We start from the raw sequence: 12,729 nt of genomic DNA, 5'->3' as shown, positions 1-12,729 counted from the left end.
CGTGCTAAAATATAGATATGCACTAAAAATAAAAGATAAATACAATCCCCTTTGGGGCATAGGAAGCAGAGACGGAGAAAGAAAATCTGTGGAATGATAGTGAAATAAGCAGAGCTATAGAGAGAGTTGGGCTTAAATTGTGCAAGTAAATGAGTTGGAGAATAAAAAAAAGATGGAAAGATTGCCTGCAGAGAGATGTGGAACTTAGTCACCAACGTGTGGATGGTCTGACAAATATTTAGCACTCAGGTGTTCAAAGCTCCCACTTGAACTCATCTCTGCAGCTTACTCAAGATGTTGCTCCTGTTAGATGGTACATTTGTCACTTGGGGTACAACAGGAGACAATACCAAACGTAACCGAGGTGGTTGCAGTCCCAATCTGTGAAATAAAGACAAAAATGCAATGACTTAAACTTGGTTGAACTCTACGACTCATCAGATCAAGAGCTACAAAACAAACTCTGATAAAACGGCGTTTACCAAACACATTTTGTTGTCTAAAGTTTATCCACCTAATGTCTAAATATGGTCCCAAGCTTGATATTTAAAATGTCTCTAAACAAGATATTACAAAATATTAAAAATTTTACTCGGATTTCCTTAGCTGAAAGTCATTGCCGTATTTATAAAACTACCATCCATCCATTATCTTTACCCGCTTATTCCATTTTGGGTCACGGGGGTCGCTGGTGCCCATGTCCAGCAATCACTGTGCGAGGGGCGGGGGACACCCTGGACAGGTCGCAAGTCCATCACAGGGACACATAGAGACAAATGAGACAAACAACCATTCACTCTCTCACTCACACCTAGGGACAATTTAGAGTTACCAATCAGTCTAACATGCATAATTTTGATCTGTGGGAGGAAACCGGAGTACCTGGAGAAAACCCACGCATGCACGAAGAGAACATGCAAACTCCACCCAGAAAGGCCCCTGGACCAGGGTTTGAACCAGGGACCTACTCGCTGAGAGTAGTCATTGCGCATTCTTATCCAAAGTCATTGCGCATTTTTATTTTGATTATTTATTAAAAATTCAATGAGAGGAGTCTGTGGAGTGGATGTTCCAGCCGCACTACGTGCACCAGCTAATGCACATGCTCCTGCCCAGCAGAGACACGGACTGCATGTCCTGTGGGGATGAAGTGTCTTCATCCACCTTCAGCTGTGCGCCCTGCAGACAGTGCATGTTTTACGCACAGGAGCATCTCCAGACAGCTTTACAGAGCGTGCACAACTGCTGATGTGTCGGAACTCCTGCATACATTTCAGACATAATAAATAAAAAAGCTTACAGTAAAAACAATAAAAAAAGTACGAGTGAAATGTTTAATGTGCATTATTCACATAACATCATGTATCAAAACAACAGCACTAATTAGTCAAAATAACAGCGATCAAAATGTTGAAAAGCCCGTCCAATTTATTATCAAAAATAAATGGATGGATGGATTGTCCTTAGCTGGACAACTGAGAATTGAAGCATCTGAAAGTGGTAATCAAGATTGGAGCAGGAGGAGCAACAATGCACAGGACTGAATTCAGCTGAGAAGAGTTCTGGTCGGACAGTGAAGTGTGTGTGTGTGGGGGGGGGGGGGGGGGGAGGATGCTTGACAGATTCAGAGCTGCTCTTTTCACACACATGCTTGTTGTTGTTGCTCTCCAAAATAGTAACTTCAGTTCAACCTTTATTTAAACAGGTTGTTAGTCTCATTGAACTTCCAGGACTCATTTACAACAGAGACCTGTTTTTAATCAATTGAATCAAATGTTTACAGATGTTTAACAACCTGTTAAAATACACCAAAATGCAGGAAATGGCATCTCTTTTATTACAAATTTTCTTGGGGAGGACCCATGGGACCCCCCCCCCCCCCAACTACCCCCTCCCCTGCCACCGGATTGCCTGCTATTTGTGCTCCGGCGTCAACCGGTTTACAAATTTAGCCCTTATCACACGTACTGTAACAGGAAGTGATGACAAAATGGAACGCGTGCAGAGCGTGCTAATCAAACAGACCATTTCTACAATGGCTAACAACACAGACGGAAGAGAAGAATCTGATGTTTCTTTAGAATATTTTGAGTATCTATCAAAGAGAGGTGAAGAGTCAGAGTGCAAATAATGTTGTTTCAATAAACAAAAACCAGGAGGTTCCTCTTTTTAAAGACTTCCCCTTTTATGTCACTTCCTGTTTCACTTTTGCTGCACCAAGTTGAAGAGATGTGATTAAACCTGTCTATCATGCCATTTATTTTTAACGTTTAGATCAGGGCTATTCAACTAACTTGCTCAGGGGGCAATATTTACTGAAAGCCAAGAGCTCAGGAGTCAGACATCCAGCAGTTATTGTCAAGTTTGTTTTACAGTTTAAAATCTAATTTTATTTAAAAACTAACTCAATGGTGGGCCGAACTGAGTTCACCCATGGGTCTGATTTGAGCCCTGGGCCACCAGTTGAACAGCCCTGGTTTAGATGTGTTTTATCCACTTTATGTATTTTAAAGATATGCATGTCACAGGCACTTCAGCAGCTGAAAGAAACGTGTATTTACCTCATAGAAACTGGCATGTTTCATCCCACCAGAGAAGAAGACGTGTGCAAATAGCCTGAGAAACTGCCACAATGTTAGCAGCCAGCTCACACAATCATGATTACAGACAGCATGGGATTTGTGCTTGAAGAATCACAATATGTGGAGCAGACGCACGTGCAAACACCCACATTTCCAACTCTTACAGACAAACACAAATAGGATTTTTTTTTGTTGATGACATCACTGTTTTTTTTTTGTTTTTTTATCCTGAGAGAAAAAATTCTAAATTAATCATTACAGCGTTTTCACTCTTATACTCGCTCATCCTCTTTCTCGCTGCCCTCATTTTCCGCGCACTAACATTTGCAGACACGTGCAAGCAGACACAACACGAGCACACAAGCGTCCGCACAAACGTTCAGAGGATTGGTGGCTTGGTGGGGAGGGTGAGCAGAATTCACTTCGCCAGCATAATTTCGTCTGACAGGAGTGACAGATACAGTTTTATGACTGAATGGGTTTCTCCACACTATTAGGAACTCATTCTCCCATAATGCATCTTGGCACAATGATAATTTTCCCATTGAGACTGGCACAGAGAAGATGCTTCATGTAAGAGCGCTGAAACAGTTTTCCTTTTATTTTTAATATGATTACGCATTTCTCCAGACAAGTTCTGGTTTATTGTACAGTCCATGAAGGTCAAGCACAGTGACAGAAAAAAATAAAACAGTTGTTAAATAAGCATTAAAAAAATACATGAATTATATATTAAAATTAAATTGGGAAGGATGACAAAGACATTACAGATAGTTAATGTTCATGGATATAAATTTGAATCAAAACAAGAAACAGTAAAACAAATAGTCCCTCGTTTATCGCAGGAGTACCGTATCCTGAAGCCCCACGATAAGTGAAAAACCGTGAAGTAGTACAGTAGTCCAAGTTCAAGTTCAAGTACACTTTATTGTCATTACCATCTCAAGTGGTACATAAGATGGAACAAAATTATGTACACAAGTAGTAGTAACAGGAAGTAGTAGTAGTAAGTAGTAGTTCATTTTAGTATTTACTGTAGTAGTAGTAAGTAGTAGTTTATTTTAGTATTTATATACAGGTATATTTTGGCATTTTAAACACTTCCCACACTCTTGTAATGTTCCTAACAATTTTCTAAACTCTTAAACCTTAAAAAAAAAAAAAAAAATCTTAAATGGGTACTCATCAGAGAAGATGAAGATGAAGAAGAGGTGGAGATGAAGAATTAGCTGTCCAGTGATGACGATAAAGGTGACGAAGATGAGATGAAACCTGGTGCTTTGGCTTCGTTCTTCATAATAAAAGTGTGAGATGGCATCATTTTCCAGCTCAGTCCCGTTTCGTCCACGTTAAAAACTTCTTCAGACTCCTGGCTCAGAGATCAGATCTTTGAACTCCTGTTAACAAACTCCTCAGCTCTTGCTGTCAGCAGACGCAGCCTCTTCGTACAGAGAAACACTTCTTACTCCAAATCACTCCCCACTCCTCATTTACATCGCCATTTCTCTTCCTCTGTGCTGCTTCCTGAAAGATGATAAAACAGTAAAGTTGTTTCACCTTTGGTGTTGGTATTCAAAGTGATGTTTTTTTTTCTGTAATCATTAATCCAAAAGCCCAATGCAGCTTCCATCTTAACAACCGTGCCATAGGAGGCCGGCACCAGCCTCATCGGTACAGCAATCTTAGTTTGTCCAGAAGTTACACTCCAGTCTTCCTCTGGTATTTCAGTTTGATGCCAGAAACATTTGAACACAAATGTTTGGGAGTCGTCCAGTGAAAAAGAGTGGATGTAAATAAGCCCAGTGCTACTAGTGTGTTAGAGTCAGAGTCAGTTTCTTTATTTGTCATTTGCCCCACAAGTGGTACATGTGGTGGAATGAAATTGTGTACACAGGTTCCCAGTTACATCCAACAATAAAATGTAAAAAGAAAAACTGTAATAAGATCTAAGATATGAACTAAGGAAAATGTTAATTAAAAATACACTAAGCACAAATAGCATAAAAACATTCATGCGACTTAGTTCACTGTGGAGACCCCTAACGCAGGGAGCAGCTGAAAGAAGAAGAAAAAAAACTAATAGCATAAAAACAATACGCCGAACAGCAGCACGAACATGAGTCTGTGTGAGCAGATGAGTACGAAGGAACACAGCAACAAGAAGCACATCAGCAGCAACATGACGTGATTTTTTTCAAAATTATTATCCTAGTTAGAGATTCGTGAGTCTAACAACCTCCGGGTAGAAGCTGTTCCTCAGTCTAGTGGTTCTACACTTAATGCTCCTCAACCTCCTTCCTGAGGGGAGCGGGGAAAAAAGTGTGTATGCTGGGTGAGTGGGGTCTTTCATGATGCAGGTGGCCCTCTTCCTGCATCTGGAGGTCTAGATGTCTGTGATGGTGGGGAGGCTGACTCCAACAGACTTATGTGCAGCCTTCACCACTCTCTGCAAAGCTTTTCTTTCTGCAGCTGTGCAGCCTCCATGTCACACGTTGATGCTGGAGCACAGGATGCTCTCCACTGCACACCTGTAGAAGGAGGTGAGGACTGAGCTTCCCAGACCAGCAGTTGGTGACTGTGTACATCTGTAACAGCCAGTCAGCATCCAGGTTAAACAGAGCTGACGGTGACTGAGCCAGTCAGTGCTCGGGTTACTAAGCATTTCGGTTACAAAGCATATCTGGCGTTTCAGTTCACCACCAGAGACTTTTGAATGCACAGAACGTTTAGAAAACACAACACAGTAAACGCTTGAAGCTTAGTTGAAAAAGAGCGATGGTAAACAAATGGTAACAGCCAATCAGCAGCCGGGAAAACAGCTGACGTAACTGAGTCATCGGGTCAACAGTCTGCTTCTTAAAGAGACATTTCTTCAAATGATTTACACGTTCTTTTGAATCTTACGTTTGTAAAGTTGAATTTTCTTTAAAAAAAACTTTTCCATGTGACACAAATTAAATTTTACTTTTGAAAGGCCGGTTCAGCAGTCATGACTTCGCTTTGCAAAAATACTGTTTGGCAGAAAACAATGGCTGGCTGGAAGCATTACAGCATTGAATTAAGGGCAATGTAGTCCTTATGAGTGGCGATTACAGTACAGTATGGGATATAATGAAAGAAAACTACAAAATGGCGGCGCCTGTCCGAAATATTATTATTTATTTTTTTTGTCATTAACTTTTTCATTGTACAGTCCACAATTGTGCATAAAAATATGCACAATATTTTGGACTACTGTACACTGTACAATACAAACAGTGATAGATCGAGACCGTAAAAACGAACCGTGAAGTAGCGAGGGACTACTCTATTGAATTCCCTGGTTTTGAATCAGATAAGGTTTTAATCTTTCACAGTGGTAAAATAATGTTTTGTTGCTTCTTTTCCTGCCTTAATCCTGCTGACCCTTTCGTCAAATGTTCAGACTGCTGCACCGCTGTTATTGTATCCATGTGATATCTGGCATTACATCCAAGGAGATTCTGCAATTTCTTTTTTCAGCCAGTCGATAAACTGAATCCTCCTTCCATTCAGAGCATTAATTTATAACCCCTTTTTCTTTAATTAGAGACAAGAAAAGACAGGAGGATGGGAAAAGATGAAAGCAGCAGGACAAGACAGGAGATGCTGAGAAGTCATTTTCTTCTTTCCCTTCTCCTCCGCCTCCTTCTCCACATTCTCTTGTTTCGTTCTGAGAACATCTCACCTCTTAGCTTATTGACTCATTTAATCATATGAGAACCACTTCTCCAAAGATTATATTATTGACTGAATGAGTTGAACATTCTTCAAGTGTATCTCCATTAAGATTCAGAGCACCTGCACATAACCCTCCTCATAGCTACAAAGTTAGAAATAAATGCTTCCAAGAAGGAAAAATGCACTTTCAAAAGAATTTCACAAACATCCTCCATGCCTGTAAATATAGACACATCTTGAGTTAACTTTAAACTCACAATTTAAATCTATAGACTGCAATTGGGCATCTTAAAGTAAAACAGTCCCCTAAAGTAGGCTGTGATTAGTACACCTGCTTGAGCTAACTGGTGCTATAATGATTGAGCAGTCCAATCAGAAAATATGAACTATTAAACTAAACAAACAATAAAATTCAGTAAAATGTGCATCAATGTTTCTTTATTATGGAGATGCACCATCTGGTTACGGTAGCTAACCACTTAAAAGCAAGAAAAAGGATCTAATAGGGTTTTTTTTTTTTCATTTTGCGGCTGCGTAACTTGCACTTAAAGTTAATTTATGCACTTTTGTGTCATTTGAAGAACACAATGAGCACCCCTACTGATCTTAGTGAAAAATATTTATCATTTCTAATCAGTTGTTTGTTTTTAAACAAGTCTTTAAAGAACGTTTACCTCCAGAGGTTCAGATTTTGGGGGTAGATCTCCACTTCTTTTGGCAAACCTTAACACAGGGAATTTTCTACATATTCAGATCCTCGAACTAGAAGTGTTTTGTCTTCATCTAATTTGGATTCATACTCAAAATTTTCCTTCCAGTTACTTTTAAGTAGGCCTATTTTTTTATCTTAAACCTCACTGTCAGTGCTTTAGGCTTCATTGTCATGCTAGACCCCTTTCTCGAAACTAATTTTCTTAATAAATTATAGAAATTTGATTAAAAATCAGGCTTACATTTACCACAATCCTTTTGTTTCTTAAAGGTTGATCAGGCCCTAAAAATGAAAAATAACTCCATAACATGATTAACCATCCTGTTGGATGGGAATGGTGTTTTCAGGGTGGTTGGCCATGTTGCACATGTGCACAAAGTACACAGTGTGAACGTCTGTGTGTTCTAGAAATCTCTGTATTTTGTGCCTTAGAAACCACAACAACAATGAAGCCACGTTCACCTCATTTTGATTCTATGTTCATTACTTTATCCTGATCCTTTCAAATTTGTATTGCTTACAAAATGATTATTAACTTAAAAGAAATTGTAAATTGTATCAAACCAAAGTAAGAGAGGATCTTTTGCCAAGCTAAAAATATTCTTACTCTGCATACTTTGATATGTATGTGGACTTGTTTGTCATCTAGTGGCATGGCACAAGTAATTTAGCTGTTTTCTTAGACTAATTTAGAAATTCTTAGATGAAAAGAAGAAAAAATATCAATCAAATTTTTCTTAGTAGTTACTAGACCAGAGTGTTGTAAATAAACACTTCAATCACTGCTATAAATCTGCAGGTTTACTCAGTCTTTGCTGACTCACTAGCTATTGATATTTTTGGTGGTACATTTTGGTTGGCATGGTCAACTTAGATTTAATTGTGCTCTCAGTTCTACCTGTGGTATCTATACTGTGGTATCTATGTACCTATCTATGTATCTATCTATGTATGTATGTATGGATGTATGTATCTATCTATCTATCTATCTATCTATCTATCTATCTATGTATCTATGTATCTATATATCTATCTATCTATCTATATAGATATATAGATATATAGATATATATGTGTGTGTGTTTGTGTTTGTCTGTGTGTGTAGGTGAACAATTATGGTAGTCCCTCGCTACTTCACAGTTCATTTTTTGCAGACTGGATCTATTGCGGACATGACACACAATTGGCTGCTTGATGGATGAACCACATGATCGGCATGGAATTTTTATTCAAAATGAATTATTTTAAGTTATTTAGCACTTGCTGCACCTGTGTGCAGCCTACACACTGCAGTAGAAGCTTCTTCCTGCAGAATGTCATATCTCAACTCTACAGCGGAGAAGTGGGCGTGGCCGAGAGCCGAGTGCAGCCAGAGGGTACGGATCCCCCGCGATAAATGAAAGACCACTATACGTTTCAAAAAGTTGTCCCTGATATGTCTGGATAATGTTTTTATTTCACGATGGTGGTACTTTTTGCTTATCAGTGTTGCAATCTCTGGTGGCTTTTGCAGCAGGTGGATATACTGTAAACCCCTGACTGTTGTTTCCTTTAGGCCTATTACATGAAACCCCCAAACATATTCAATTCAGCTCCAACTCACAGGACAGCATACCAGGAAAACTGCTGAGGTTGGTGAAAACTTTACCAAGGCACTGTAGCTGGTAAATATACTGGGATACAGTAAAATAATAAAAGTGACATGTCCAGTAGCTGTTTTCTGCATTCTTTAATTTCTGCTCATAACATGCAAGTTTGGAAAATTATTTTCAAATATTTTACAAAATTCTCACACGCCTTTTTTTTTAATCCTATTCTGCATAAACTTCCCATCATTCGCTCATTACCTGTCCTGGTTCCCAGTGACACAAGCATGTGTGTGAATCTCTGCACGCTTTCACTCACTTGTGAAATGCAAAACAGCTGGACTAGGACAGATAGCCAAACGTGCCCAATCCCCAGAGAGTGAAGGTGACATACTTGAAAACGCACACATGCCACCTTAGCGCACTTTGCTGCTTGTCCCTCTTCAACACAAATTCTCTCTCTCTCACACACACACACACACACACACACGCACACACACCTACACACACACACACAGAAACAGAGTTCGAGGACTGCTGCTGACAGCAGAGTGAGCTGTTGACAGTCGTGCTGGCTAAGAGCGGAGAAGAGGCTCTAATCCCTGTCAGAGGCTAGAAAACCACTCAAAGCAAAACAATTAAAATGCTAATTTCATTTCCGCCTCTCCGCTCGCCTGTTAATGACTTAGCCAAGCATGCAGGCTAAGCAACGGTAGTGTGTGAGCCCTTATGGGTTTGTTGGTAACAACACTGTCTCATGACTCCTGGGTCAAAGGGGGACCAGATTAACATGGTTATATCATTTGTGTGAAGTGGCTTCATTTACAGTGAATTTGCATGCAGAAAAATAAAACAACAAAAAAATATTGTTTTATATTGCCGTTAAAGGCGTGTGTGAGTGTGTACTGGTGTGTCCAATCTACTGCATGATCTAGTTTTCTAGAGATGTGACAGATGGAGGCAGGAGTTCTGAAGTGGATAAAAAGATGAAAGCTATGGCTCCTGCATTATCAATAATTGAAAGTCAAGCAAAGTCTTGGTGCCTGTTGCTGTTTTTCTTTTCTTTTTTTGCTTTTGCTGTCTGACAGTATGACACACGCTCACATGCCCACACAAATACATTTACAGACACTTGTAGGTGGGGAAAGAGCCTCCGTGGAGGAATCGATGACATCACAGCTTCAAAAAGTTCTGAATTATTAACAGAGTTGCCACAGTGGCACACTTCTTCTCTCTGTGTCTCAATATGGAATAAATGTGTTTGTATTCATAGCAAAACCTCCACGTGTGTTTCATCATCCGTCTCCACTCAATGCGCTTCAATCTGTCATGCTGTAACCTTCACTGACAACATGGTTCACTTTAGCTTATGAGTTGGATAGAGCACATGCAGGTTTGGATTTATTTATGTGTGTTTAAGCAACAAAATAATGATTAAATATGTTTTGACATATCTATAAACTTGATTTTTGTCCCTGCTGTCATGTCAAATTTGGCCCAGCTTTGTGAAAAACATAAAAATAACACAAACATTTTTTTTTTTTTAAGTTCCATGTGTCTTAGTGTGTGCAACTGAAGGATGACCCCCAAGCTTTTTAATTTCCCCAAAGCTCTAACTGTGTTTTACTCTGTTTGATCACAAAACAGAAGTCAAAAAGTTTAAAGTGTTTATAATTGGAAAAGAAAATGTGATATTTCGCAGGTATGCCACAAGCTTCTACAATTATATTTGCTTAACCGACCAACAGCAGCCAATAATCTTCAACAGTTGTGATCAATGTACAAGTATGTAGCGAGGTCTGTTTTGTTACTAACTGGTGCAAATTTGTCAAAAATCAGGCCCCGTTCAAACAATTCTCATTAAAACAAGTAATTTACACCTTCAATCCACTCACAATCTGAGTTTTTGGTTGGAAGAGATGTTTAAAAACTCAGAAAATCTATTAAAAATAAATGTATTTTTGGTGTATCCATGTGGACTCAAGATACAGGTTTTAGAGAAACAACAATGTAATGTCTTATGTTGTATACGGTCTTTATTACTTTAAAGTTTCACAACCAAACCACTCTGTATCTTGATCCTGCCACTGTTCTATATGGATTGTGTGCTGCAATGGTTAATAATTGAGTTGAAACAGTAAAATTAGTGAAAATCTTCAGCCAAGCTACGATTTTTATTTTTTTCTCATTTTGAAGTGTCGGTAATGTGGATTTTTTATTACCTTGTGGGTATTTTAGCTCTTTTGTTGGAACAGTGTGAACGTTTATAATAAAAACAAAATTAAAATGCAAATTTTAAGAATATTGAGTAATTCTCAAAAACCCTTTTATTACGTTTATCTTTAGTCCATAACAGGTTTCCGAAGGAAAAAAAAATATTGCCAGTCTAAACATGTCTTCATTGAATTCCTGCCTGTTTCTAGCTTCTTTTTTTTTTAACTTTCTTGTAACATTATGCTGTACAGTCTAATTACATCCTATTTAACTTATCTTCTTACTATCCGCACACCAGTAGGATCACTATAGTCAAAATTTGACTTTCTCCTATGTAGATCATCCATCATCCAGATTAAATCACATTGGTAACTGGACTCTTGCAATCATTGCTTTAAATTCATGGAACAACTCAATATATTCATTAATTCATTCAACCTTTATTTAGACAGATAAATCCCATTGAGCCTCGAAGACTCCTTTACAAGTGAGACCTGTTTAGACGGACAAAAAGTAATAAAAGTGACACATGTAAAGGATTTATAGGCAAAAAAACAAACAATTAAACACTTTCTTCTTGGCTGAGAAGAAAGACCCTGATATTGAAAAAACACCGCGCACATAGTGATGTAGACATTCGGCAGGGAAGGGGAGATGACAAAAGTGGTGATCGTTCCAAGGACACTCCAGAGGCACTGCAAGAGTTATGATAAGAATGGTACAATCAGTCAGTTCCCCTGGTGAGATCCGTAAACGCTCACGTGCCGAGGTCGACCTGGAACAGCACCAGAGAAAATCCGAGAGTCCTGAAATGATGACACAATGTTTATTCAGCCGGATCCCTCTGATAGGTCTGTAGACTTCCTTGGTGGGAGGGGAAGGGAGGGGGGAGAGCGTCGATTTACAGAGCCTCCAGGCAAATTGAGATAAGGTGGCCAGTCAAGACCAGTCAGGGAGCCAAATTCAGATAAGCAACAAATGTTTTGGGAACAGGCAGAACTTTATTGATTCATGTCTGCCTTGAGTCTTTGCTGGTCCTCTCGAATCCCAACAGTCCAAATTAAGTGGACAGACGCAGGCAGTCTGACCAGGGCCAAATTTGCTGCCGACGACTTCCTTGTTTGTTGATAGACCAGGAACCAGCCAAATCCAAAAAGCAGGAAACCAGTTATCATAAATCCAATTGTAAATGGTAAATGGAAATGGACTGTGTACATTTCTATCTTATCAAGACACTCAAAGCTCTTTACAATATCTGTGTCCTCATTTACCCATTGATACAGCACTTGACTAGATCTCTACAAAGCTAATTGAACAAATCATTCTAAATATATTAATCAGTGCTTTATCACACTCATACACCAATGGGACGCACAGAGGGGTTCATTGTCTTGCCCAGGGACACTTTGGCATGTGACTGCTGGTGGATTCGAACCCCCAACTCTTGCACTGGAGGACGACTGCTCCAACCATTCAGCCACAACCGCCCGTTGGATATGCATCCTTGGCACTTGTCTTCTCATCGAGAAAAGTCGACTCGCCTGAAGCTTGTCTTCTTGTTGAAATGTTTTTATCAATTGTGTTGAGAGACTAACTGACCAGATCCATAGCAAAAAAATTACGGTTCAGAAGACATGTAGAGAGAAGCTCTGAAGCAGTTTCACAGACAGAACGAGTGGTGGCGCAGAGGTTAGAAAAGGTGGGCCTGTGATTGGAAGATCGCCGGTTCACGCCCCGGTACCGACAACATCAAAAATGTGGGTGGGGTAGGTGAAGCACCCACACTTGCCCCCACCCTCATTCGCCCCACTCTGGGCCCATGAGCAAGGTTCTTAACCCCCATCTGCTCCCTAAACAGGTCACTCTTGAAAATGAGTTCTCGTGGCTCAATCAGACTACCTGTATAAATAAAGGCTAAATGAAAAAAAAAAAATAA

At 39.5% G+C, this 12,729-nt stretch overlaps 1 protein-coding gene across 1 annotated transcript in view; it reads left to right on the top strand.

The window, feature by feature from the left end:
- Window positions 1–12,729, top strand: part of grin2aa (glutamate receptor, ionotropic, N-methyl D-aspartate 2A, a) — a 268,565-nt gene that overhangs the window by 212,363 nt on the left and 43,473 nt on the right. The gene's annotated exons all lie outside the window — the stretch shown is intronic.

Source organism: Nematolebias whitei, chromosome 15, assembly GCF_014905685.2.
Source record: "Nematolebias whitei isolate Nwh7 chromosome 15, NemWhi1, whole genome shotgun sequence".
Classification (NCBI taxonomy): domain Eukaryota; kingdom Metazoa; phylum Chordata; class Actinopteri; order Cyprinodontiformes; family Rivulidae; genus Nematolebias; species Nematolebias whitei.
Note: the sequence above shows the minus strand (reverse complement) of the source record. Positions and strands in the feature narration are given on the sequence as shown.